Genomic DNA, 27961 nt, shown 5'->3' on the forward strand with positions numbered 1-27961 from the left:
GGAAAAAAAGAGAACATGAAGAAGTTGAGCCCAGCTTCTAGGAGATGATGGTAAAGACCCAGACTGCACTGGGAGGAAGCTGACACCTGTCATGGATACAGAAACTACAGCTCCCCACAGGAACCCCAGAACCATGGCTCCTCCCTCAGTAGGGGCTTTGGAAACCAGACTATGAAAAGCTCCTTAAGTCTGACACCCTGAACTGAAGAGCGGCCTTCTATACGCCAAACGAAAGTTTTCCCCTCTACGTTGACTTTTCATGGGGTGGAAACCAGAACACTACAGTGCCGACTTCAGTTCTCTCCTTCCAGGGCAAAAACCAAGAACCTGACAATTTAGTACTTCCTAGTCTGAGGCATCCACCATGAGTGAAATTTTCTTTGTGAAACCAAACACTTCTGAATAGTTTATTCTTCAATTTCAGGGGTTTGGCTCCACCCACAAGTCTTGAATGACTAACCTCCTTCTACCCACAGGACAACAGAGGAGAAACCTGTGTGTGTGTGTGTGTGTGTGTGTGTGTGTGTGTGTGTGTGTGCGCGCGCGCGCGATTCTCAGCTCAGACATAGACGCAGAGAGCAGGGGCCACTCTGGAGCCCAGCAAGCATGAGACACGCAGGGTTTGAAAACCATGGGTTCCCAAGCAGGCAGTGCATAGCCACCCTGCTCACCTCAGTGCCACCAGGTCTGGGGACACATCTGTGTCTCTTGAGTATTCTCCATGACAACAGAACACACAGAGGCCCCTAAGGGGGTTACTCACTATATTTGTGTACTGAGTCCTTGACGCATATGTGGGCTTGGCTTGCAAGGGCTCGAACTGCTCAGGGCCGGGGGCTGGTGGCTGACAAGACACATCAGCATGGATAAAACACAGTTAGCAACCATCCCATGCACATCTGTGGCGTTCTTCCTGAGGTACAGTTTCTAAGTACTATACCCTGTGTTTGGCAGTGTACTATAAAAGTCCGTGTATGATATGACTTCCCTCATGAGAGGTTCTAAGCTGAAAATTCAGGAGGTAAGAAGAGGCCTGGACAAGCAGCTGCTCCAGTCTTGGGGTCAAGGACAATGTGGCTGACTCAGTAAGGACAGCTAAGATACATGTTTGTGGAACCTCACAAAGGAGAAGTACGACAAAACGTCAAACCATGCACACAGGGCTGTCCACCACCTCACCCACCCACACAGCGCCTCACCCACCCACACAGCCCCTCACACAGCCCCTCACATAGCCCCTCACCCACCCACACAGCTCCTCACCCACCCACACAGCCCCTCACACAGCCCCTCACACAGCCCCTCACACAGCCCCTCACACAGCCCCTCACACACCCACACAGCCCCTCACACAGCCCCTCACCCACCCACACAGCTCCTCACCCACCCACACAGCTCCTCACTCACCCACACAGCCCCTCACACACCCACACAGCCCCTCACTCACCCACACAGCTCCTCACTCACCCACACAGCCCCTCACACACCCACACAGCCCCTCACTCACCCACACAGCTCCTCACTCACCCACACAGCCCCTCACTCACCCACACAGCCCCTTCACACACCCACACAGCCCCTCACACAGCCCCTCACACAGCCCCTCACACAGCCCCTCACACAGCCCCTCACCCACCCACACAGCGCCTCACCCACCCACACAGCCCCTCACACAGCCCCTCACACAGCCCCTCACACACCCACACAGCCCCTCACACAGCCCCTCACCCACCCACACAGCTCCTCACCCACCCACACAGCCCCTCACTCACCCACACAGCCCCTCACTCACCCACACAGCCCCTCACTCACCCACACAGCCCCTCACTCACCCACACAGGCCCTCACTCACCCACACAGCCCCTCACTCACCCACACAGCTCCTCACTCACCCACACAGCCCCTCACTCACCCACACAGCCCCTTCACACACCCACACAGCCCCTCACACAGCCCCTCACTCACCCGCACAGCGCCTCACTCACCCACACAGCGCCTCACTCACCCACACAGCGCCTATACAGCCTCACCCACCCATGACCACAGCAAGGACCAAAGACCAAATCCTTCGCTGGCAGGACAGAAGGCACAAGCCTGGAAACTAGCAGGGAAAAACTACAGAAGGAAAAACAGAAATACCAAGCGAGAGGGAGGCTAACGTATGTGCCGTGTGAACAGCCCTAGACTCCAAGGACAGCCCTACACACCTGCCTTGAGATTCGGATCACAGGAGAGGCACTGGGCCACAATCCTGGAGGACACAATCTCACACCTCATGACCTCAAACCGTGAAACCCACAAATCAGAATCTCTATGATACAAAACTCCTAAGAGCTTAAAATTCTGAAACATCAAAATCCTAAAGCTTTGAATTCTGTGTTACAATTATCAACTGCTGGGGGGAATGGGATGGCTCACTGTTGTGTCAGGGGCCCAAGCAAAGCCTGAGACTCTACACTCAGTCCCCAGATACAGGCAGGGAAAGCTGGCTCCATAGAGCTGGCCTCTGGTATGGCTTCTGCATATGCAAAAGCTGTATGCACACACACACACACACACAGAGAGAGAGGAGGGGAGGGAAGGAGGGAGGGAGGGACTTAAAAATTCTAAAAGCAAACAAATAAAATTGCCTAAAAGAGATTTATTTACACTCTTGGAGAATTTTTTGTGAGACATATAAAAACATGACTGAACATTTCAATGACCTCTTTTTACAACAATCCAAATCATGAGAATAAATGTATATATGTATACTCATAAGTATAAGCATCAAGATACACTAAGGCATGTTATAAGCATATAGACCACGATAATTAAAAAATAAATCCAAGAGTGCACTGTGTGATTCCCACAGTGGTCACCACTACATCAGAAACTGTCCCACCACATCTGGAGAGAGACTATCTCTAAAGTACAAGCCCTCAGGCAGTCATTTCTTCCTTCTTCCTTCAGGGTCATTCACCTACCCCATGTGTTCAAAGAGAGTTCTGCATTAAAAAAGTTTTGTCAACTTTACAAAAACGCATAAAACCAGCATGAGCACCACAAAGGTCTTCCTACCATGGCTGTGTCTAGTTCTGGGGATAATGTGAAGATGGAAACAGCATAGTGAATGACTAAAAATTAATGTTGACCACACAGGGAAACTAAAAAGGGAAATCCAATCTGTCAATCAGTGTAGTGGACTAGTCAGTCCTGCCCACACAAGCAGGAAGGGTCACTTTCACAATGCCTCGAGTCCTGAGTGTCAGAGGGTTTTCGCACTTCCAGAACAAGGCTCAGCTTAGAAGGCAGACTCACAGATACACCACTCAGCCCTTTTTCTGCAGTCATCATGATCTGATGAAGAGCCCTCTGCCCTCCTCCAGACCTCCACACCGTCCTGGGCTAACAGTGTGCAGCCCTGCCCTTGGTTCTAAGGGTCGCTGAGGGCCTGGGCCTTTCATTTTCTGAAAATGCACATTTAGTTTTTTTGTTTGTTTGTTTGTTTGTTTTTGTTTTTTTTAATTTACTGATATATTTATTTACATTTCAAATGATTCCCCCTTTTCTGGACTCCCACTCCCTGAAAGTCCCATCAGTCCTCTTCCCTCCCCATTTTCCCACCCAACCCTTCCCACTTCCCTGTTCTGGGTTTGCCCTATACTGCTTCACTGAGTCTTTCCAGAACAAGAGGCCACTCCTCCGCTCTTCTTGTACCTCATTTGATGTGTGGATTATGTTTTGGGTATTCCAGTTTTCTAGGTTAATATCCACTTATTAGTGAGTGCATACCATGATTCATCTTTTGAGTCTGGGTTAGCTCACTTAGTATGATGTTCTCCAGCTCCATCCATTTGCCTAAGAATTTCATGAATTCATTGTTTCTAATGGCTGAATAGTACTCCATTGTGTATATATACCACATTTTTTTGCATCCACTCTTCTGTTGAGGGATACCTGGGTTCTTTCGAACTTCTGGCAATTATAAATAGGGCTGCTATGAACATAGTGGAACATGTATCCTTATTACATGCTGGGGAATCTTTTGGGTATATGCCCAGGAGTGGTATAGCAGGATCTTCTGGAAGTGAGGTGCCCAGTTTTCGGAGGAACCGCCAGACTGATTTCCAGAGTGGTTGTACCAATTTGCAACCCCACCAGCAGTGGAGGAGTGTTCCTCTTTCTCCACATCCTCTCCAACACCTGCTGTCTCCTGAATTTTTAATCTTAGCCATTCTGACTGGTGTAAGGTGAAATCTCAGGGTTGTTTTGATTTGCATTTCTCTTATGACTAATGAAGTTGAGCATTTTTTAAGATGTTTCTCCGCCATCCAAAGTTCTTCAGGTGAGAATTCTTTGTGTAACTCTGTACCCCATTTTTTAATAGGGTTGTTTGGTTTTCTGGAGTCTAACTTCTTGAGTTCTTTATATATATTGGATATTAGCCCTCTATCTGATGTAGGATTGGTGAAGATCTTTTCCCAATTTGTTGGTTGCCGATTTGTCCTTTTGATGGTGTCCTTTGCCTTACAGAAACTTTGTAATTTTATGAGGTCCCATTTGTCAATTCTTGATCTTAGAGCATATGCTATTGGTGTTCTGTTCAGAAACTTTCTCCCTGTACCAATGTCCTCAAGGGTCTTCCCCAGTTTCTTTTCTATTAGCTTCAGAGTATCTAGCTTTATGTGGAGGTCCTTGATCCATTTGGATTTGAGCTTAGTACAAGGAGACAAGGATGGATCAATTCGCATTCTTCTGCATGCTGACCTCCAGTTGAACCAGCACCATTTGTTGAAAAGGTTACCTTTTTTCCATTGGATGTTTTCAGCCCCTTTGTCGAGGATCAAGTGGCCATAGGTGTGTGGGTTCATTTCTGGATCTTCAATCCTGTTCCACTGATCTGCCTGCCTGTCACTGTACCAATACCATGCAGTTTTTAACACTATTGCTCTGTAGTATTGCTTGAGGTCAGGGATACTGATTCCCCCAGAATTTCTTTTGTTGCTGAGAATAGTTTTAGCTATCCTGGGTTTTTTGTTATTCCAGATGAATTTGAGAATTGCTCTTTCTAACTCTGTGAAGAATTGAGTTGGGATTTTGATGGGTATTGCATTGAATCTGTATATTGCTTTTGGCAAAATGGCCATTTTAACTATACTGATCCTGCCGATCCATGAGCATGGGAGGTTTTCCCATTTTTTGAGGTCTTCCTCCATTTCCTTCTTCAGAGTCTTGAAGTTCTTGTCATACAGATCTTTCACATGTTTGGTAAGAGTCACCCCAAGGTACTTTATACTGTTTGTGGCTATTGAGAAGGGGGTCATTTCCCTAATTTCTTTCTCAGCCTGCTTATCCTTTGAGTATAGGAAGGCCACTGATTTGCTGGAGTTGATTTTATAACCTGCCACTTTGCTGAAGTTGTTTATCAGCTGTAGGAGTTCTCTAGTGGAGTTTTTTGGGTCACTTAGATAGACTATCATGTCATCTGCAAATAATGATAGTTTGACTTTTTCCTTTCCAATTTGTATCCCTTTGACCTCCTTATGTTGTCTAATTGCCAGAGCTAGTACCTCAAGTACAATATTGAAAAGATAAGGAGAAAGTGGGCATCCCTGTCTAGTCCCTGATTTTAGTGGGATTGCTTCAAGTTTCTCTTCATTTTGTTTGATGCTGGCTACCGGTTTGCTGTATATTGCTTTAACGATGTTTAGGTATGGGCCTTGAATTCCTGTTCTTTCCAAGACTTTAAGCATGAAAGAATGCTGAATTTTGTCAAATGCTTTTTCAGCATCCAATGAAATGACCATGTGGTTTTTTTTCTTTGAGTTTATTTATGTAGTGGATTGCATTGATGGATTTCCGTATATTGAACCAACCCTGCATCCCTGGGATAAAGCCTACTTGATCATGGTGGATGATCGTTTTGAAGTGTTCTTGGATTCGGTTGGCAAGAATTTTATTGAGTATTTTTGCATCGATGTTCATAAGGGAGATTGGTCTGAAGTTTTCTTTCTTTGTTGGATCTTTGTGTGGTTTTGGTATCAGCGTAATTGTGGCTTCGTAGAAGGAATTGGGAGGTGTTCTTTCTGTTTCTATTTTGTGGAATAGTTTGAAGAGTATTGGTGTTAGGTCTTCTTTGAAGGTCTGATAGAATTTTGCACTGAAACCATCTGGTCCTGTGCTTTTTTTGGTTGGAAGACTTTCTATGACCCCTTCTATTTCTTTAGGGGTTATGGGACTGTTTAGATGATCTATTTGGTCCTGATTTAATTTTGGTATTTGGTATCTGTCTAGGAAATTATCCATTTCCTCCAGATTCTCCAGTTGTGTTGAGTATAGGCTTTTGTAGTAGGATCTAATGATTTTTTGGATTTCCTCAGTTTCTATTGTAATATCTCCCTTTTCATTTCTAATTTTGTTAATTTGGATACTTTCTCTGTGCCCTTTGGTCAATCTGGCTAAGGGTTTATCTATCTTGTTGATTTTCTCAAAGAACCAGCTCCTGGACTCGTTGATTCTTTGTATGGTTCTCTTTGTTTCCACTTGATTGATTTCAGCCCTGAGCTTGATGATTTCCTGTCTTCTACTCCTCCTGGGTGAAATAGCTTCTCTTTGTTCCAGGGCTTTCAGGTGTGTCATTAAGCTGCTAGTATATGCTCTCTCCATTTTCTTTTTGGAGGCACTCAGGGCTATGAGTTTTCCTCTTAGCACTGCTTTCATTGTGTCCCAAAGATCTGGGTATTTTGTGCCTTCATTTTCATTAAATTCTAAAAAGTCTCTGATTTCTTTCTTTATTTCTTCTTTGGCCAAGGTGTCATTGAGTAGAGTATTGTTCAGCCTCCATGTGTATGTGGGCTTTCTGTTGTTTTTGTTGCTATTGAAAACCACTCTTACACCATAGTGATCTGATAGGAGGCATGGGATTAGTTCGATCTTCTTGTATTTGTTGAGGTCTGTCTTGTGACCAGTAATATGGTCGATTTTGGAGAAGGTACCATGAGGTGCTGAGAAAAAGGTATATTCTTTTGCTTTAGGGTGAAATGTTCTATAAATATCAGTCAAATCCAATTGGTCCAAAGCTTCAATTAGTTTTACTGTGTCCCTGTTTAGTTTCTGTTTTCCTGATCGGTCCATTGAGGAGAGTGGAGTGTTGAAGTCCCCCACAATTATTGTGTTAGGTGCAAATGTGTGCTTTGAGCTTTAGTAAAGTTTCTTTTACGAATGAGGGTGCCCTTGCATTTGGCGCATAGATGTTCAGAATTGAAAGTTCTTCTTGGTGGATTTTTCCTTTGACCAGCAAGAAGTGTCCCTCAGTGTCTCTTTTGATGACTTTAGGTTGAAAGTCAATTTTATCTGATATTAGAATGGCTACTCCGGCTCATTTCCCGAGACCATTGGCTTGTAAAATTGTCTTCCAGCCTTTTACTCTAAGGTAGTTTTTGTCTTTGACATTTAGATGTGTTTCCTGTATGCAGCAAAATGTAGGGTCCTGTTTCCTTATCCAGTCTGTTAGTCTATGTCTTTTTATTGGGGAATTGAGTCCATTGATGTTAAGAGATATTAAGGAATAGAGATTGTTACTTCTTGTCATTTTTGATGTTATTTTTATATTTGAGTGATTATCTTCTTTTGGGTTTGATGAAGGAAGGTTACTATCTTACTTTTTCCAGGGTGTAGTTTCCCTCCTTGTATTGGAGTTTTCCTCCTATTATTCTTTGTAGAGCTGGGTTTGTGGAAAGATATTGTGTAAATTTGGTTTTGTCATGGAATGTCTTGGTTTCTCCATCTATTGTGATTGAGAGTTTTGCTGAGTATAGTAGTCTTGGCTGACATTTGTGTTCTCTTAGAGTCTGCATGAGATCTGCCCAGGATTTTCTAGCTTTCATGGTCTGTGGTGAGAAGTCTGGTGTGATTCTGATAGGTCTTCCTTTATAAGTTACTTGGCCTTTTTCTCTTACTGCCTTTAATATTCTTTCTTTGTTTGGGAAAATGCACATTTGTTAAAAGTTGCCTATAACAGAGTAAAGAGGAAGCCATGCAGAAAGGTAAGTTATCCCCTGGCACGTCAGTTCCTTTTACCTTCTCTGGAGGTTTTGGGTTTTTTTGTTTTTCAGGATTGATTTTTCTTAATGAGGTCCTGGATGTCCTGAAACTAGCCCTGTAGACCAGGCTAGCCTTTTGGTTTTCTGTTGTTTTGGGTGGGACTTTTTTGGCTTTGGATGGTTTGCTTTTCTTTTGGCTTGGTCTGGTTTGTTCTTCTGCTTTTACTGTCCCAACACATCCTATGTTCACACCTACACATCCTATGTTCACACCTACACATCCTATGTTCACACCAACACATCCTATCACACTGGGTGCAGTCACATCCTATATTCACACCTACACATCCTATGTTCACACCAACACACTTGGTGCAGTCACAGCTTCAAGAGCAGGTGCGCTCAACCACTACGATTACCTGAGGGTCTCCTTCAGAAGTTCTGAGAAGAACAGACCTTTAAACTTCCTTGTCCCACCTCACATGACAAGGCTGTCTCTCAAGCTACCAAAACAGCCAATCCCTCTCCAGAACTTGGTTCCTGTGCCTCAAAGAACTCTGTCCCAAGAAGGTGGTAGTTTCGGAATCCTAGCCTGAAGAGTGAGTGGCAACCCTAGAAGGTGACGGGATTCTGAGCTGGGGGCCTTTACACGTCCTCCTGCTCTGTCAGGGCCTCACTGACCTGGAACTCACCAGCAAGCCCCAGATACCTGTATGCTCTACATCTCCAGAGCTGGAATGCTAGGTGCACACTACCACCCTGATTTTTATGTAGGATCTGAGGATCACACTCAGGCCCTCTGGCTTGCAGCACAGGTACTGTACTGACTAAGCCATCCCCTTAAAAACAGACACAGAGGCTCCCACATCAACTCTGAAGGACGGCAGGCCACTCTCCTGGGGACAATGACATGCTGGCAGCAGCTGTGACACATGAGCTGTCGACAGCGATCCTCGCAGAACAGGCCCATCTCCATCCACACAGTGGGCTAGTGTCCTCCCTGCGTGCCCTGTGGCTCAGTGAGAAAACAAGGAACAAAGCAGCCTGCCTGGTCTCCTGCTACCCTGAGGAAAAGGGGAGGCTGGCCTCATGGTCTCCTGCCACCCTGAGGGAAAGGGGAGGCTGGCCTCATGGCGTAGCTTTTGCATCAGACCAACCGGATGTTATGGCAAAAATGTGCCTTGAACTGGCTCAGTGGCTACCGGGAACCTGCCAAGCACCTACAGCCACAGACAGACACTCTCCACAGCACTAAGAAGCACATCTGAGACAACTGAGACAGCAATGACTGAGGCTCTAGTGCAAAGGCCCTGTGAGAGCAGGCCCAGGACAGAAGTAACTCCATGCCGACTGAGGCTTGCAGCAGCTCCCTGAAGCTAAGAGCGGGAGTCTCTCAGAACTCACAGAACATAGATTTCCCCAAGAAGACCAGAGGACAAGGAAGCACAGGAAAGGAGAGCAAGTGTTGACAGCAACACACAGCCACCAGGACAGCATAGCTCAAGAGAACCACATCCCACACCAGGAAAAAGGGCTCGAGCACCTGAGCCCTTCAGCCACAGGCCAGGGAGTGCTTGCTTGCCAAGGCCTGACAGAAGGTCTGTCTAGCACATACCAGAGGGAGAGAGAGGGGGGACATGAGAACTGTAGTGGCAAATCTTGGCTGTCAACTTGACCACACCTGGATTAACTAGAGCCCAGGCAGCTGAGCGCACCATGAGAGATACTTCAGGGTGGACTATCTGAGGTGGGAGACCAACCGGAAATCTGGATCATTTGGGGTCAGAAGATCTACCCAAAACCTAGACCTCAGCCTGTGGTGGCCGCTTCAACATCATAAAGGATGTGGAAGAAGAAAGGCTGTAGTGTCCTCTCTGCCTTAGACATAAAGGATGTGGAAGAAGAAAGGCTGTAGTGTCCTCTCTGCCTTCGACATAAAGGATGTGGAAGAAGAAAGGCTGTAGTCTCCTCCCTGCCTGCCCTGGCTCTCACCCATGCCTCATCTCACCTGAGCCATCCCTTCCTGGAGTTAGAGCCTGCTTCTTCAGGATTCCAACGTGGACTGACAACTGGCCGATCTCAGGGCCTGTCCGGGACTCAAGCATCTGCCTGGGACTGCTAGGTCTCAAGGACTAGCAACTCCCAGTCCTTGGCCTCTCCATGGGGAGACTGAGCCTATGAGGTGCTCTAAGAAATGCCATATATATGGGGGTTGAGGGGGAAGTCTGTAAATACACACACATTCACATGATATGTGTGTGTTTGACGTGTGTGTGCTCATTCTATCAGTTCTGCTCTTTAGAGAACCCTAAATAATATGAGTATGGAGGACACCCCCACAGCAGCCCTGAGGATGGAAGCCACAGCTCCCTGAGCTCCCAGAGGCCAGCCCAGCTCTCCCATGCACAATGTCTTACTTAGGGGCACTGCTGCTGTGACAAAACACCTTGACCCAAAGCAGCCAGGGGAGGAGAGGGTGAGGCTCACACTTCCACAGAACAGTTCAGCATCATCAAAAGCTGCCAGACAGGAACTCGCCCAGGGCGGGCGCCTGGAGCAAGGGCTGACGCATGGCCACAGAGGGGTGCTGCTGGCTGGCTTGCTCCCCCTGGCTTGCTCAGCCTGCTTCCTTACAGAAGCCAGGACACCAACCCAGAGGTGACACCACCCACAAGGAGCTGGGTCTTCCTTCATGAAACACTAGTTTAGAAAATGCCTAACAGGCTTCTACGCCCAGTTTGACAGAGGCATTTCTCCTCTCAGATGACTCTAACTTTGGTCAGTTGACATAAAACTAGCTGGCTCACAAATTAAAAGCCAGCTTCTTGAGTTCTGCCCAGTCCTGAGTCAGAATATCTGCTTCAGAGACCATGGAAGCTTTCAGCCCTGGGGCTGTACACACAGTAAAGTAAGAACTGTAGTGTGTGTGTGTGTGTGTGTGTGTGTGTCCGTTCCACTTGTTCCTACTCTGGCCCAAAGGATAACCCATTAATATGAATGCCCTGTGAAGCTGACAGGAAAGCGTAGAAGCATCAGCGTCCTTGAGAGTCGGGTCTGAGGAGCAGAGAGGAAACCCAGGGTTCTGAACAGACACATTTACCAAGTCTGACGAGAAAAGTTTAGAGCTTAAAGCCTGAGAAAACATTTCTGAAGACCATCTTATGAGTGACGACAGAATCAGACACACCTTGGAGGTTAGCAAAGGCTCCTTCCTGTCTTTTTGCTACCAGAGAGCAGTCTGTCAGCCACAAAATACAATCACATCCCAGCAGCCTACGGCCCACGGAGCCATGGAAACCCCATGCAGCTACATTTAACTGGACCCACACTAAAGTGAACAGAATGTGAGCCTTTTCCTGCCCCTGTCTTCTATGCCTCCCTGGGTCTCCTAAGCCTAATGCCAGCTCCACCTCATCTGAGGAGAGGAAACAGAAGAAGCAGGAGAGGGGAACGGCAGTGTGTAAACGCTGAGCTGGCTCTGAGCGCACATCAGGCCGTAGGTGGAGGGGCCTGGCCAGAGCTCTCCAGACGCTGCGGGAGGAGGTGGGGGGTCGGCAAGCTCAGCCTGCAAGCCTGGCCCACCCAGGTTCCGCTGCAGGGCAGGGAGTGATCGAGCACATGGCTCCACGGCTGCTTGGGGCCAACCACAAATCACACCATAAGCACGTGTGGTTCTGTGCGCCTGCACAGAATGTCTTAAGAGAAAAGGGACGAGGAGATTAAAAACTCAAAGGAGAGGTGTTGCTGGACCTTCTCACCAACGCGGGCAACATATCCGCAGCCCAGCATGAATGTGGCTCACGAACTTCCTGTGGCAATGTATACTTCTCTCACACAAAAATCCAAAGTCTCTATGCTGTATTAAAACAAACAAACAAACTATAATGATCATTCTTTTAAAAATAAAAAAAAAATCCAGACTATGGATTAAAATACAGCACGTGTCTGACTGACAGACAAAGGCCATTTCATAACACAAGCCTTCTGTGTTCAGGAAATAAAGGCAGACAGTGCCTCTCAACAGCTGCTCCAAGGAATCCCGGCCAGTGCAGTGTGTCAGCACAGCCACTAGGTGGCGCCTGCGCCCAATTCATGATCTGTTCCCTAGCCCTGTGTGCCATGTGTGGCCTGCTGTTTTAGAATACCATAGGACAGGCTACTTCTGAGCAGGTATTCATTAGCAGAAAACACACCAAGTGCTTATGCTATGAGGTCACCAAACACAATGATTTCTTTTGAAACAGTTCTGTAGATCTTTCAGTGCACTGTGTGAACTTTTATCCAACGGTCTTAAAATATCTTAGTTTTTGTTTCAATATTCATCAATATTGCCAAACATTAAAACAGGGGACTTTAGCAACATATTTGAAATACCTGAAAAAAATAATTTAAGAAAGATAATATATCCATAGGCAATGCATTCAACTTCGAAAGTGCCTAATGTTTCTCAATGAATCCAGTTTGATGAGTTAGCAACCTGCTTTAAATATCCTGATAATTCAGTAACTAACACAATTCCTTAGGAAGGTAGAGCACGGATATGCCAAAGCCCGGCAGAACTGGAACCTTCAGTCGGGGACTAAGACTTCCTATAGCCTGTAGACTCAGCTATGAAGATCCAAACCCCAATACCTCACAATAGCGTTCACTTTACCCTTGCCACCCTGCCCCGCCTAAGGACGCAACCTACCCCTAGGAAACCTGTATGCCCTGACAAGCCAGAAGTGGCCACTGGGGACAGAAAAGGGAAGTCCATGAGGGAATAAGAAAGTCTGCAGAGAAGGGAAGGGGGCGGGGAGGCTGCAGGAGTCTACAGACGGGGTTAACATCAGGGACAAGCCAGCCGGTGATGGGGCAGCCTCTCCTGGCAGATGAGCATTTTAGCAAACTCGGGCAAGATGAGCAAGGCACTAGCCGAGGGTGAAAGCACCCAAAGACCCAAAGACACCACTCTAGGGGCACAGAAGGAGGACAGGAGGGGGTCACAGTGTTATGATATGCCCAGAGTTCGACTGGTCCACTCACCAGGTTCTGGTCCCCAGGACTTGCTCAGTGGTAGGCCGACTCACTCCGCGCTACTGTCTGTGTATTCTCACTAGCCACAGAGGCCCTGAGGGGTTCTCGGAGCCATGCAGAATTCTGGGCACTTGCTTCCTAATCCTGCCCCCACGCCAGGTTAAAATGTCTTTACAAACAAAATCAATCAGCACTCCACCTGCCCATGCTTCTTTGGTTCTCCCCCGATCTGGTGAGTTCCTGAGACATGAAGTAGCCCTTGGCTAGCATGGATTACAGGGCTGTAAGCAGAGGTGCCAGGCCTCGGAAGCCAGACAACCTGACCAGCTTACCTGTTTACAGAGAAGCAGGACACTGTATACACACAGCAGCAACCGTTAGCAGAGATGCCAGGCCTGTATCTCCCAGGGACAGACTCTGTTCTCATCAAAATACTCATCTCCGGATCTCTGGAGCTCCACGTCGCTGCTTAGAGAAACTGCCATTCGCCACGCGTTAACTCAGTCGGGCTTTCCCAAGTCACAGCTGCTTCTGGACTGCACAAAGGAGCCCAGCGCCACGCCACACGAGGCACTGACTGCAGGGCCCTTCATTCAGGTGCAGCTCCCTGCCTTCCTGCCTGCCTTCTGTTTTAATGAAGACAGATGGCTCTTCCCTTACAGGTCTTTATTCAAATTGGCAAACCACTTTTAATTGTCTATATTTTACAAGTCAAAAACAGAAGTTTGGTTCCCAGAATGCCGCAGAGCACCTCTGGAAAGCGGCGCCCACTGGGGACGCCCCTCCCTTTAATCCTGCCTTGTATGCACATTGATCTCCACATGGTTTCCCAGAGATCAACAGCCAATCAGAAGCTCAGCCTGGACTGTCCATTCCCGGGGTACAGTCTGTTCTACCCATTCTACCAGCTCGCAGTCCACCCACCAAGACCCCCCCAAAGAAGGCGAAGGGCAGCCTGCTCCGGGGGTCCCTGGAGGTGCAGACAACGACTGCAGAAGGCTGGCTCACACAGGGCTGGCCGTGCAGCCAGTGTCAGGAGAGCCCAAGAACAGAGGAGCTGGGAATGAGCACACTGACCAGCAGGCTGGGCACCTACCCTATCCGTGAACCCCACCCAGACACGAAGGGACAGAAGTCACAGATGCCCAAGTCCCTTTTGTCAAAAAGCTAAGTATTTGCATGGAAGCGGCACAACCATTCAGTGTGTTGTACTCTAGAAGGCTGCTCACTGCCAGTGGGCTGGAAAGGCTCTGAGACGGAGCCGTGTGTCTGTGCAGGGAAGGAAGTCGCCATACAATGTAGTGTTACTTTCCCAAAAGCTTTCAACCAACAGTCAGTCAGAATCCACTAGAGAGATCAGGAATACAAAGAATTACCTGAGTGCCTGTGTGCGTGTATGTGCATGTGCATATACATGCACATGTGTGATATACACACACACACACATACACACACACACACACACATATATATATATATATATCATACATGTAATATCCATCTGTCCATCCATGCATCCACCCATCATTCATCTTTCTGTCTTGTCTGTCCATCCATCCATCCTTCACCCATACATCCATATATCCTTACATCTGAATAAAACGCCACCAACAGAAAACAGCTTCGGGACACCGAGGTCGGAAGGGCTGCCAGTGTGGCCCTCTGCTCCCCTCCTCTGAGGATCAGATATACTTTGCTCTGAGAAATTAGCTTGCTTTTTTGTTTGTTTTTTTATAGATCAGAAATACTAGACTAGACATCTGATGATCAGTTTTCACTATCAAATACAATTACATAGAACTTCATTATGAAAATTAATTTAAATATATTTTTCAAAGCTTATAAAATTGTACACTTTAACATCACCATCAAAACAGTGTCTGGGTTGATTGAAGGCCTGAATGGGAACCTGAGTTTAGATCCCTGGCACCCACCTAAGTTAGTATAGAATACATAAACCAACCAATAGATCAATCATCAATAGAAACTTTACCCTTTTTCTAACTGTCTTCTTCATGGTGGATTCCAGATAAGGCGCAGCCACTGCCTCCCCAAGGTTCCCTCTTCCATCAACCAGGCAGCGTGGTTTTCATCTCAGTTATAATTATGGCTGCTGCTAATAACCAGATGAAAGAGGGAAAGTGACTGCAGAACTACTTAGCCCTCCTCAGGTTGGGCAGACACAGCCCGCAAGCCCTCCATGAACAGGAGAACATGAGGCCAGGCGGACAGGAACACTGAAAAATGGACAGTGTCCCACGGTCACGGTAGCAGCAGCCACCAAGGCTGCTGGGAAGCACCGAAATGAGCCCGGCAGGTGGTGGCATGGTGCTGCTCTGAACTGGGAAGACCTGGCAGCAGTGGCCACCAAGGGTCCAGTCCCTCACTCCACTTCACAGAGCAGGCTCTCCCTGTCCTGGAGAGGGAGGGGCAGGCGAGCACAGTCGCGGCCTGAAATGGCAGGCTGTGTGCTCCGCCCAACTCTTTCAACATTTATGAACCCAGGGAACTGTGGAAGCCGGAGCCCTCAGCCGCACAGCAATGTTCAGACCGTTTTAAGATGTGGAAGGCAATCCTTCTGCCTTACCCCAGGCTAAGAGCCGAGCTTGTCTTTACCAAGGAAGTCTGCAAGACGCCAGCCCAGCCTCCTCATGGGCCTCATGACCAGGTAAGTGGGGACAAGCCAAAATCATTTTCTTTTGCTTTAACACATTAAGAACTCTTTCTTCCACAAAGGCTTTCTTCCACAAAAGCACTCACAGCTGACAAGTCCTGGCCACTTAAAGCTGAGAAGAAACAAAGTTTAAAAGGACTTTGCCCCCTTTCCCTCAAGCTTAAGATTACAGCAGAGTGTGCTAGAGTCCTGCTCTCCAAGATCCCTGCGACACACCTATGTCGGTCACTCCCTTCCGAGGCCTGCGACTCTCGCTCAGCTTACACACACGTGCGTCAGGAAGCCTGAGGGAAAGGGCATGTGTATCACCTCACCCCTGACAGGAGACGATGCTTCAATATCCAACACCAAGCCCACCACCTACTAAAGATAAAATCCATAATTACAATCTGACAAGTTTCTCAGTCCACAGGAAGGATACAACTGGAAAGTTTTACAGCTTCTGGACATTAAAAATGTCAGTCTTTCTTCGTGATCCCCAGCCCTTCCCTTCCCTGGCTTTCAGTTCCCAGGCACAGAACACCCTGCCTCCCACAGGCCCTGCCTCCCACGCGCTGCCTCCCTCGGGCCCTGCCTCCCACGCGCCCTGCCTCCCTCGGGCCCTGACTGAATACTGAAACAGCCTGGCCTGATACCTGAAGGAAGAAGAGAAGGTGTACTTGCTAGATGAGCCCCAAATTCAAAAAATAAAGTAGGAACAAAAATCCTTTAGCAGTGATTTCATTTCAAGTGTAATAATAATCTGTTTCCCTTTAAGATATGTAACCCAAAAGACCAAGGAACAACAACTTCAAAATACAAATGATGTCTGTCCTCCCAGTAAGGTTAACTGATGATGGCACAACCAGCCTGCTGTGACTGAAAATAAGCCGACTGGTCCTACCCACAGGAGACAGCAAGGAGGGCCTGAAGTACAGGGGGCAGGGCTCCGCCCCTCCAGCCCCACCCCCTCATCTGCCAGGCAATCCTTCACTTTCAGGTCCTCTCTCACTCTCAGTCACAGCCAGTGTCACCCTGAAAATGCACGTCCCCAGTGCCTAAATGCGCTGCAGCTGCACTTCCTGCGCCCCCAGAATTCCCCCTGGTAGGTGTTGCAGTCCGCGGGCTTCTTTGCAGCCTGCTTTCTTAGGTCATCAAACCCCACCCCCATCACTGCCCCCGATGGGCTGGGCCATCCCACATCAGTCATTAAACAGGAAAATGCCCCACAGACTTCCCTATAGGCAATCTTATCGAGGCGTTTTCTCAGTTGAGAATCCTTCCCAAGCGACTCTGGCTTGTGTCATGTTGATATAAAACTCACCAACATAATTGTCCGCTTGTCAACTCAACACCCAACACCCATCACTATTAAACCATAAACTTTTCTTTCTTGTTTGCCCCCAAGATCTCATAACATCATTACAGTATAGAACATAAATAACTTTAAAAGTGTCGGTTTTTAAAAAATTCAAACACTTTAAAAGCCCAAACTCTTTAAAATACACCCAAAAGTTGAAAGTTCAAAACCTCTCTAAATTATCCAAAGTCTCTCTAAAATATCCACAGTTTCTCAACTACGGGTTCCTGCAAACTCAATTAGAGAGGGCATCAGGGAAAGAACTGGGGAGCACAGCAGGAGAGGGAAGGAGAAAGGAAGGCAGAGGGTATGAAAACACTCAGAGCTAGAATTCTCCAAACAGAAAGGAAGAAAAGCAAACGTGGAGAGCAATAGGGGAATCCACGAAGCACCGGCCTAAGAGCACACACGCACGCACGCGCACGCACGCGCACACACGCGCACACACATGCACACCCACGCACATGCACACACCACCATACACACATATACAACACTATTCATGCACATTGTTTAAAGGGCATATATAAACAAGTTATAAGACATGGAAGTATAGAACAGGCCTAGACTGGTACAACTAGAGGAAAAGTTTTCTACAAATGCTAAATGGATATAGTGTGACATGGAAGATAAAATGCAGACTTCTAAAATGTCCGCCAGCAAAAACACAATGGCATGTCACTAGGCTTGCTTTGTCTCGTTTCTGGTAAACCGCCTTCAGCCACTGCCTCTCACAGCTGTCTTGCTACCCACCTACGTTTCAGAAAAGTGATCTATCAGGCTGTAGTCAGTAAAACAGCGAACAGGCAGAGCACCCACAGGGGGACCTTGTGGACAAACCCACTGACACTTCTCTCACACAGCTGTGAAGAGAGTTCTTTCAACATGGAAAGGGGTGCTGGTACCTCAAGCAAATGGCAGATACTCCACGAAAATTCTAAATACACAAGATGATCAGAGAGTTATGGGCAGAGGGAGCAATTTCCACAGTGCCAGCCGGGGAAGGTGGCGCCCCCTCAGGCCTTCCTGGGCAGACAATCTTATGCCACACCTCATCTACTGAACATACACTGTTCAAACCCAAAAGCGCTTTCTTAACAGAAAAACCTACTGTGCAGGTGTGTTAGCCAACGCAGCCTGAGACCTGACTCGTGACCAGTGTATACATATGCCACATAACACCTGAAAACAAAGGACTCTGGAGAGTCCAGGAGAAGACAGGTGGAGGACATGCTTTCTGGGACACTGTGACACTTGTGGGAGCCTGTGGAAGGGACCACTGCGCTCCCTGCCTGAAGATCTGACCCACTTCTTCTGGGAGAATGAGCTCACTCAGGACCTTGCCCTTACGCCCAAATGCCACCTGGGACACATGTATGCTTTATCAAAGTAACTGCACTCATCTAAACTTCACATTTAATTACTCATGCTGTATTTTTATTTACAGCAACCTCAACTTTCAAAGACAAACACGATCTCTGGACAACTGAGTTCTAGCGAGGTACTGCATGCACTCCACAACCAGGCTAGGCGCACGCAGACTGGCTGTGCGCGCACACACACTAACACAGGAGGAACCCTGTCTCAGTGCAGCTGAGGGACAGAGAGGGGCCACTAGACTTCAGGCAGGAGCATGTCTACACTGACTACGAAGCGACCAGCATCACTGAGGTGAAGTATTCTGAGAGCACAGAGAAGCTGTGTCTCAGGCTGGGGGCCAGGGGGCAGGATAGAGGTGGGCGGAACTTAAGAGCCCAGGTTCCCGCCTTGGCTGACCCACTTCTGTCCCTCCTCCCCGGCTCCAGCGGCAGAGACTGCAGCAGCGAGCACTGACCATAGACACCGTTATGTCTCGGTTCCCACACTCAGGGCTGTAGAACCTGGAGGAAGTCTGTCTGACTCTCTCGGCCTCAGACATGCTCACAGTGGGCAAGCAATACCTACAGAGCATCTACCAACGGAAACATGCTACAGGGTGTGGCTGACAGCTCAGGCAAGTGAGCAAAGGGCTGGGGACAGTAGGAAAGGCCAGGCGCGACGGACGGGCAGGGCGCAGGCCTTTAATCCCAGAACTTGGGAGGCAGAGGCAGGCGGATCACTGAGTTTGAGGCCAACCTGGTCTACAGTGCAAGTTCCAGGACAGCCAGGGCCGCACAGAGAATCAGTCTCTCTGTGAAACAAAACAAAACAAAACAAAACCAAGTTCATATTAATATGGCAAAATGTAAGAACTTCTCACAGAAAGCATGCACGATTCCATGTGGGTTACCACTGTGTGTAATGGAGAGAATAATAAACACTGGAGTTACTCTGTGAGAATATTTTCACAGCTGGACAAAGATCACTAAGTCACATGCAAGAATTCAAGGATGATAAAAGGAAATCGGATAACTGTCTACAGAGCTCCCACATAAAAGACTTCATAAATAACATTTTAAACAAAAAAAAACTAGAAGGAAGTATTTTAAACACACAAAATAAAATATTCAAATCTCCAAAACCATAAGCTAAGAAGCAAAAGACCAGGGTAAGCTTTGCCTACCATGTGAGAAACCCTAAGTTCAATTTCTAGTAGAACAAACTAGGAAAGCACCAACGTTCACAAAAATCAGAAAAATGACAACTACAAGCAACACGATATTCCACATCTCTCTTTCCAAAGAAGTGAAATACCAACAGATTCCGCTTCCTAGGAGGATGAGCAGGCACACACACCCACGATGGTGTGTATATGAGCAAGCACACACACCCACGATGGTGTGTATACGGCACATGCACTGGGCAGGGCTGGCTGTCACATCAGAGTTTCCAGTCACCCACCAAACAAGCTTCCGTGCATACCTGGGAGGACTCATAGACGGGATAAACTCTGGCCAGGCCTATGCGGGATTATCTCAGCTAAGCTGACTGAGATGAGAAGAACTACCCAGAAGTGAGCAGAGGCATCCCCTGGGCTGGACACCACGCGAAAAGATGGGCGTGGTCCACAGACTGCAGAGGCGAGCAGCTGGGCACCAGCACTCCTCGCCCGCTTCTCCCCAGCTGTGGACGAATAGAACCAGCTGCTTTAAGCTCCCCCTGCCTTGACTAAGAGCCGTAATGGGCTGGACCTTAACGCAGCCAAAGTAAACTTCCTTCCTCAAATTGCTTTTGTCAGGGTGTCGCAGACATGATGATAGAAGCTAGGATGGTTGCAGGAGAATTACTGAGTTCAAGAGGCAGAGTGCGTCAACACAAAGGCGCACATACCAGAAAGCAGGCGCACACACCAGAAAGCAGCAGCTCGCTACAAGGCATCAACCATACAAGAGTCCTGCGTGTGCTCATGAGCTACGCCCGGGACACACTGTCCACATCTCAGAGCCCATGGGAAGGGGATGAGCCTGGACACCAAGTGCAAGTGAACAAACCAGTGCCCTGTAACCCTGTGTGTGTGTGTGTGTGTGTGTCTGTCTGTCTGTCTGTCTGTCTCTGTACATCTGTGTTACTGCGTATATGTGTATATGTGTTTATATATGCCCGTGTGTATCTCTGTGTGTGTATGTGTACGTACACAGGCACATGTGTACATATAAGTATGTCTGTGTCTATGTACATTGTGTGGGGGTATGTACAAGTGAGCATTTGTGTTTGTTGTGTGTGTTTGTGTGTATCTATGTTTGTGTGTGTGTGTGTGTGTGTGTAGGTCTCTGTCTGTGGGTGTCTGTGTGTATATGTCTGTGTCTCTGTGTGTGTGCTGCATCTGCACATGCACACACATGTTATGGCAGTAGGTATGTGTGTCTGCTTGCTTGCCTGGTATGGTGTCCTCTGTCTTCTCTCTTATTTTCTGAGGCCATCTCTGTTGCTGAGCCCAGAGCTCTCCGCCACCTTGCCCCAGGGCAAGCTCCGCCTCCTTCTTTATTGTTGCTGTTTATTTGAAACAGACTCACTTACATAGTGCTGGCCTCAAACTCAACCAGACCAGCCCGCCTCTGCTTCCCCGGTGCTGGGATAAAGCATTGCAGAGATACTGCCAAGCTCAGTGTACCTTTGCCTCTGGAAGGCTGGCTGACAGGTGGTCACGAAGCCCACCTGGCCATTCCTGGAACTGTCAGTCCTGAAGCACAGAACTTCACACCAGCAGAGAGAGCCTCTATCAGTGGCTAGTGACTGTTGCCATAGAAACCACTGGTCTTAGCCAGTACCTCCAGACTACTTCACACATGCCTAGAATGTCAAATGTCCTAATCTGTCAACTCTGTGATTCTTCCCATGGTACAGGCCCATGATAGCAGTGTTCAACTTGACCTAGGCACCTCCTCTGCAATTCTATAGCATTTTGGAGAAGGTATCGCCCACTGACATTTCTTAAAATGAGGCAACTGTAAGCTCATATTCCTGGGCTGGAGAGATGACTCAGCGGTTAGAGCACTGTCTGTTCTTCTAGAGGACCTGAGTTCAATTCCCAGCAACCACATGATGGCTCACAACCATCTGTGCTGGGATCCTTCTTCTGGCTCTTGGTGCATATGCATATACACTCATATACATAAAATAAGTAAATAAATCTAAAAATTAAAGATGTACACTGTTAGGAGTCTGTCTAAGCTCCACTCCACAGTTACCTGGCAACAGCCAGATAGGCCTGGCCCACTACAGAAGGGGCTTCTTGCCCCACCTCTCTCTTGCCCTCTGACTCTCTTAGCTTCTCTCTCTCACGTGCCCCCTTTGTTTTCCCTCCCTTTCCCCTTCCCTTCCCCCTTCCCTTCTCCCCTCTCTCCCCATGGTCATGGCCGGCCTCTACTTCTCTACTCTCCCCTTCTCTCTGACTTTCTCTGCCTCTACTACCTTCTTAACTCCCTTCCCCATGCCCTGAATAAACCCTATTCTATGCTATACCATCGTGTGTGTATGTGTGTGTGTGTGTGTGTGGTCCCTCAGGAGGAAGGGATGCCTCGGCAGGGGCCTGCTCAGGTACCCCTCCCCCACATGCCCATACAACAGGTTCTTATGCTGCTTCCTCTTTTTATGATCACAACATACACCAAAACCCTATCCTCGTAATCCCTGTGGCTGTCGGCTCTCAGACGCTCACGGGCTCTAGACTCCACTCTTGAAGCCTTGCAGCTTGAGTATTTGTGCACATACGTGTTGCTGGAGCCCGTGTAAAGGCAGAGGACAGCGCACAGGACTCACTTCTTGCCTTCCCCCATGTGGTTTACAGGGACCCAACTCAGGTTGTGGGGCTTGGTGGCAAGGGCCTTCCCACTGAGCTGTCTCACAGTCCCTCAAGTCCTTTGTAGGCCAAGGGAATGCTGTGAGTGGAAGCGGGGCTGGAAACCAGGCCATCGCCTCAATGTCAGAGAGAGTCTCCAACTTTCCAGTCCTTTCAGAAACTCTTCCTGTGGCGTTTCCACTGCACTCAACCACTGGGCAGTCGGTTCTCTGTACAGGAAACTAGACTTTATCGTGACTAGAGGTGCTTGCCCTTCTCATCTGGTGTCAGGTGTCAGATTCCTGCAGGTACACAGTTTCCTATAGGGGGCAAGCTCCCAGACAACAGCCGTGGGTCACCACTCAAGCACTCCATTTCAGTAACCAATTAGGTTATTAAGTGAAACCAGTAATCACATTAAATTCGGAATACAGCTTATTCATAACTGCTGAAAGTGATTATTCTAGAGTTAAAGCAAGCACGTGAGTAACACCCAGACTTGGCCCGTCTTTATATGAACATATTTGGCAGCTAACAGCCAGCCCAAATGTCTTACTAATCTGTGAAAATACTTCCTTCAAATCGATGGCTTCCCTCTGTAAATAACACAGGATACTGGGCCTCCTCTACACTGTATTAATACATTAACCACACACACAGAATTGAGTAGAGTCCAGAAAAAAAAAAAGTACTACTTTCTAGTCTTAAAATTAGTTCTGCTGCACAGATATCTAAACATTTTTTTTGTAAACAGGGTCTTACTGTGTAGCTTTGGCTGTCCTGGAACTCACTTTGTAAGCCAGGCTAGCCTCAAATACACAGAGATCCACCCATGTGTGCCTCCCAAATGCTGCGTCTAGAGGCATGTGCCACCACTAGCCCGTCAGTCTTTTTAACATGCGGAGACATATGCAAGTTGTACAAGCAAAGGGTGCATCTACAAACTCCATGGAAAACCAGCCTCAAATCAGATCCAGCACCTAAGGAATTATTTTAGAAATGCTCCTTCCCCCAAACTAAGCCTACAGATAAAAGCTTAAGAACCTGGAGCAGAGACGAAGACATAACAAAACACTCACCAAGTAAGACTTAATGTCCCTACATCCAAAATCCAAATCTACTCTACAATTCAGAATTCTAACATGAGCACACATGACCCATGCCTGCAGAAGCAGAGGAGCACGGCCTGAGATGTGTCCATGAGGACAACCACACTGCAGGAGGAAGAGAGGCAAGGCAGGGAAAGCCTTGTCCTGTGCTCTAAGCTCCACTGGGTTCAGGAAGGCTCGCCCAGGGTTCTGATGGAGACACAGGGGCTTCACTACACACAACCCCAAGGGGCAAAGTGCACACTCAGGCCTCAGCCAAGAGTGACATCTACGTGACATCTGAACCAATCACTCTGAGGTCCTCCCACTAGGCATTCTCAGGGTACTACCCATAAGAGCGCCAGGTTTCCCTTAAAGAACGGAGCTGCAGAATGGGAGACAGTTCAGTGGGTGATAAGCACTAGCTTGATGGCCTGAGTTCAGTCCTCAGATCCCACAGAAAGAGCTAGATGCAGGGGTTTAAGCTTCTGTAATCTGAATTTGTGCCTAAATTGGCAGAAGGAGGCAGTATCTAGGAGTCGGGGAGAAAATGGCTGCATTTTAATTTCAAATAAGAACTTAAGAGGAGAGTTTCCCTCTGTCTATTTCTACCTAAGCTCCACACTCAACATACATCCAACCCCGTGACAATCCGATAAATAAATGGAGCAGATGCTGCAGGCAGGCGCCATAAAATGCAGGCCCACTGTGGGTGGCCAGAGCAGTTCTTAAGCAGTGATAGGCAGGCAGCAGAGCAGTCCTCACAGGACAAGCATGCGGACAGAATACCTGTGAGACCCGCACTGGTCCACCCAGGCCGAGCTTCTTAGCCCAGGGACTGCAGGTCAGGATGGTCAAACTCCAAGTGCACCCGAGGAGATGACCCTAAGAACGCTCTCGCCACTCCTTCAAGTATTGCTAGTCAGTCACTAAACACAGTCTGAACAGAATGCCCTCTACCCTATCAACTTGGGATCTATACATCCAAAGTGATGCGCTTCTAAGCCCCCAACTGTGCTTGCATGCATAAATGTTGGAGTTGTATATACTTACACATACCCTGAACTTCTGTTAATTAAAAACATAAACGTTTGCAATCTTCAAATATACAGTTTCTACCTTTGCCAAGTCACTTTTAAACAACCACAGCTCAGTAGCTGTCTGCTACCTTACTCACAATGGGATGCGGACACATGCTAGGAATAAAGGCTTCCTGGTCCTGCTCATGTTCAGAAGAAACCACTATGACCAAGACAGCCCCCTACAGGCAGATCCAGAAAACAGCATCCGCACCAGGTTCTGGATGTCCTAAGTGCTTTCAGGTAAGATTACAGTGAAATCGTATTTAATGGAATTAACAGACATCTGAAGCCGATTTCACCTGCAGCTATGTCAGGTGGCTCTCCTTAAATGTTCCATCACCGATCTCTGCAAACCTGCGCAGCAGCTGTACCCAGGTGTTCCATCAGTGTCTTATGGGTACAAAAACGCCTTGCTTAAAAACTTGTGGGCATTTCCAAAGAGAGGTGGGCATTTTCCAAATCTCTGTGCATATTTTAAGGAAAGAGCAGATCCTAGCATGCAAAGGTTTCTTTTTAAAAACAGCTGGTCCAAAAGCCTCAGAAGACCCTTCCAAACAAAGAGAGAGTAGTCATATGATACAGCCATGTAACGTGCCTGACTCCTTCAGGGACAGCTAAGATCCCACAACTTATTGCTAATATTTCACTGACTGCTCCTTGATCAGGAAGGCTGAGCATTCATGTGGAAAGACACTGTCCTTGGGATCACAGAAAGTGACTTCAGCAGATCTACAAGGCTCCTCAATACAGATGTTCCCACAGTAATGTCAATCTCTCTTCTCTTACTAAGTTGCAACTTCCTCTCCTTTTCCCACAGTTAAATATAAATACAAAGATGACACAGTATTATTATAGAATAATGTAGAGTCTGTGTATGTGTGTGTGTGTGTGTGTGTGAGAGAGAGAGAGAGAGAGAGAGAGAGAGAAATTTGGCTCAGTGGTACTGTTTGTCTGACTGCACAAACCCTCAGGGTTTGATACCCAGTAATGCATAAGCCTGCTGTGCTACCAGCACAAGCTGTAATCCCAGCACTGAAAAGATAAAGGCGGGAGAGCCAGGAGCTGGGCTCCTCCTCACTCACATGGTAAGTTCAGGGCCAGAGGAGATGCTGTCGCAAGAAGAGGAAAGGGGGTGCTTTCATAGAGAAAATTCTCACACTCGTGTAAAGGAAATAACAGTCTCTGACACTTAACAAATTCACATAAACTCAAGGAGAATGGCTTTGGGGAGAGCTGCAGGGATGGTGCAGTATTAGGAACACATGCTGCTCTTACAGAGGCCAGAGCTCGGGGCCAGCATCCTTAAAGCTCACAGCCCCTCACTCATAACTGCAGTCTCAGGAGACCTGACAGCTTCGGGACTCCATGGGCATGGTGTATATGCAGACAAGCAGGAACACAAACACAATTCTTTTAAAGTCTTTTTTTTTAACGTTTTAAAGCAAAATTCATCTTGGCTCAGTAGCTGCCTATGTTTGAAGGGACCGCTAGATTAGCTCACTAGGAATCACCTGACTTTCTCACAATGGATGGGGGCAACATTCAGAAGCTTCCCTCTCCTGCTGGACCTCGTGGTAAAGTCCTGTAATCTCAGCTACTTGGGAGACTGAGGCAGGAGGATTAAAGGTTTAAGGCCAGCTTGTGCTCCAGAGTGAGTCTACAACACTGCAGTGTTGATCATTGGTAAAGCGCTTACCTCACACTATGCAAGGACATGGGCTCAATCTTTAATACTACAAAAGCAAGCAAACAAGCAAACAAACAAATTCCTCAAAGTGGAAAAAAGATACAGTACTTCCCTAACACTAGCAGGCAAGCACGTAACAAAATCAATGGTGTCAGAACGCTGTCAGTAAACACATGTGTGCATAGCGGGGTGGTTAAAGTTCAGCACGGTCAACGGGGCTCACCAGGCTTTGCACCTTAAGCTGCTAAGAGAATGTGGAAGGGCTTCAGCAAAGAACCTCCTCTGACCCAGCACCTGTTCCCCACCCACCTAAGATGACCGACAGGCAGCACTCGGTTCTTGTTCACTGGTCCCTGAGGGTGCGAAGACTCCATCTGGAATTCCCAAAGGGCTGGGGGAATGCCTGTGTGCCCAGTGTTGATGCCTCTGTGCCCCTAAGTGCAGCAGAGCCCAGGAGGCACACTATGCAAATCTAATGTCATCCTCACTTGGGCCCCTAGCAAGGAAAAGCAGCATCTGCGTCTGCTTGTCCTCTTTCTCACTGCAGACACGAGCTCTGCAGTGGGATCCTCTGCCTGTAAGCAGCCCACAAGTAAAAGCAACAGTCACCAACAGCTGCAAGACAAAGACGCACGCTGGCCGATGCAGCCACAGCCCCACACCTTAGGCACTGCCTTTCTGCGCGGCTACTGCTCGTGGCAAGATAACAAAGGCAACAGCAAATGCTTAAGGTTTGTCTTTAAAATGGGAAAATCATGAAATGTCAAGCCAGGGGTCTGGAAACATTTTCATGGCTGCTGTTTGAAAAGAAATCTGTTCCAATTAACAGTCTCTCCGCCCAAAGGGTTATCTGAATCTGAAGAGATTAATTATAACTACACAGAGATTCCAAGTTAGCCTTCTACCCAGATGTCTCACAGTAAGAGTGGAGGAGGAAAGTGTGTGTACATGAGCAATGTATTGTGTGTGTGTGTGTGTGTGTGTGTGTGCAAGAACAAGCGCATGGCATGTATTCGATACATGCTAAATATGTGGGTATGTATAATTGTATATCAATGTGTTCTGTGTTTATAATCTCTACATGTGTGTACTTATGCATCTGTTGCAATATGTACATGTTTATATGTTCATATGCATGTGTACTTCTCTGTGTGTAAGCAAGTGCATGTGTATTTCGGTATCTATCTGGGCTTCCTTGCATGTGTGTTTACATTCATGTTTGTGTCTATGAATTTTTCATATACGCATGTGTCTGGGGTGTCTGAGTAGCGTTTCTATGCCTGTGTGGTGTATTCATGTTCATGTTTATGTGTACACATATGTGCTTGTGAAGAGTGTGCATTATGGGGTGTATGGTATGTCTGAATATGTGATGTGTACATACATGCATATATCCACTGCATATGTATGTATATGCATGTGTTTGTGTATGTGTGTTTGCAGTATCTGTCTTAGTCACAGTTCTATTGCTGTGCAGAGACCCCATGACCCTTATAGAAGAAAGCATTTCATTGGGGCTGGCTTACAGTTTCAGAGATTTCATCCATTACTGCCGTAGTGAGGAGACTGGTGACATGCAGCCAGGCACTGGAGCACAAGGCTCCACATCCTGATCCACAGGCAGGAGAGAGAGAGAGAGCGCACCAGGGACCCCAGTGACAATCTTCCTCCAGCAAGGCCTACGCACCCCAATAAGGTCACACCTTTTAGTCCTTCTAATACTTTCAAATACTGCCACAGCCGATGACTCAGCCTTCAAACACGTGCACCTATGGGCCATTCTTTCAAATCACCAAACTATCTATGGCTGTTCCCACAAATGTGTGTGTCATATATGTATGTGATGTACACATG

At 47.5% G+C, this 27961-nt stretch overlaps 1 protein-coding gene across 15 annotated transcripts in view; it reads right to left on the reverse strand.

Moving 5' to 3' along the window:
* Znf516 (zinc finger protein 516) overlaps nt 1-27961 on the reverse strand; it is a 96153-nt gene that overhangs the window by 19883 nt on the left and 48309 nt on the right. The gene's annotated exons all lie outside the window — the stretch shown is intronic.

Source organism: Apodemus sylvaticus, chromosome 13, assembly GCF_947179515.1.
Source record: "Apodemus sylvaticus chromosome 13, mApoSyl1.1, whole genome shotgun sequence".
Classification (NCBI taxonomy): domain Eukaryota; kingdom Metazoa; phylum Chordata; class Mammalia; order Rodentia; family Muridae; genus Apodemus; species Apodemus sylvaticus.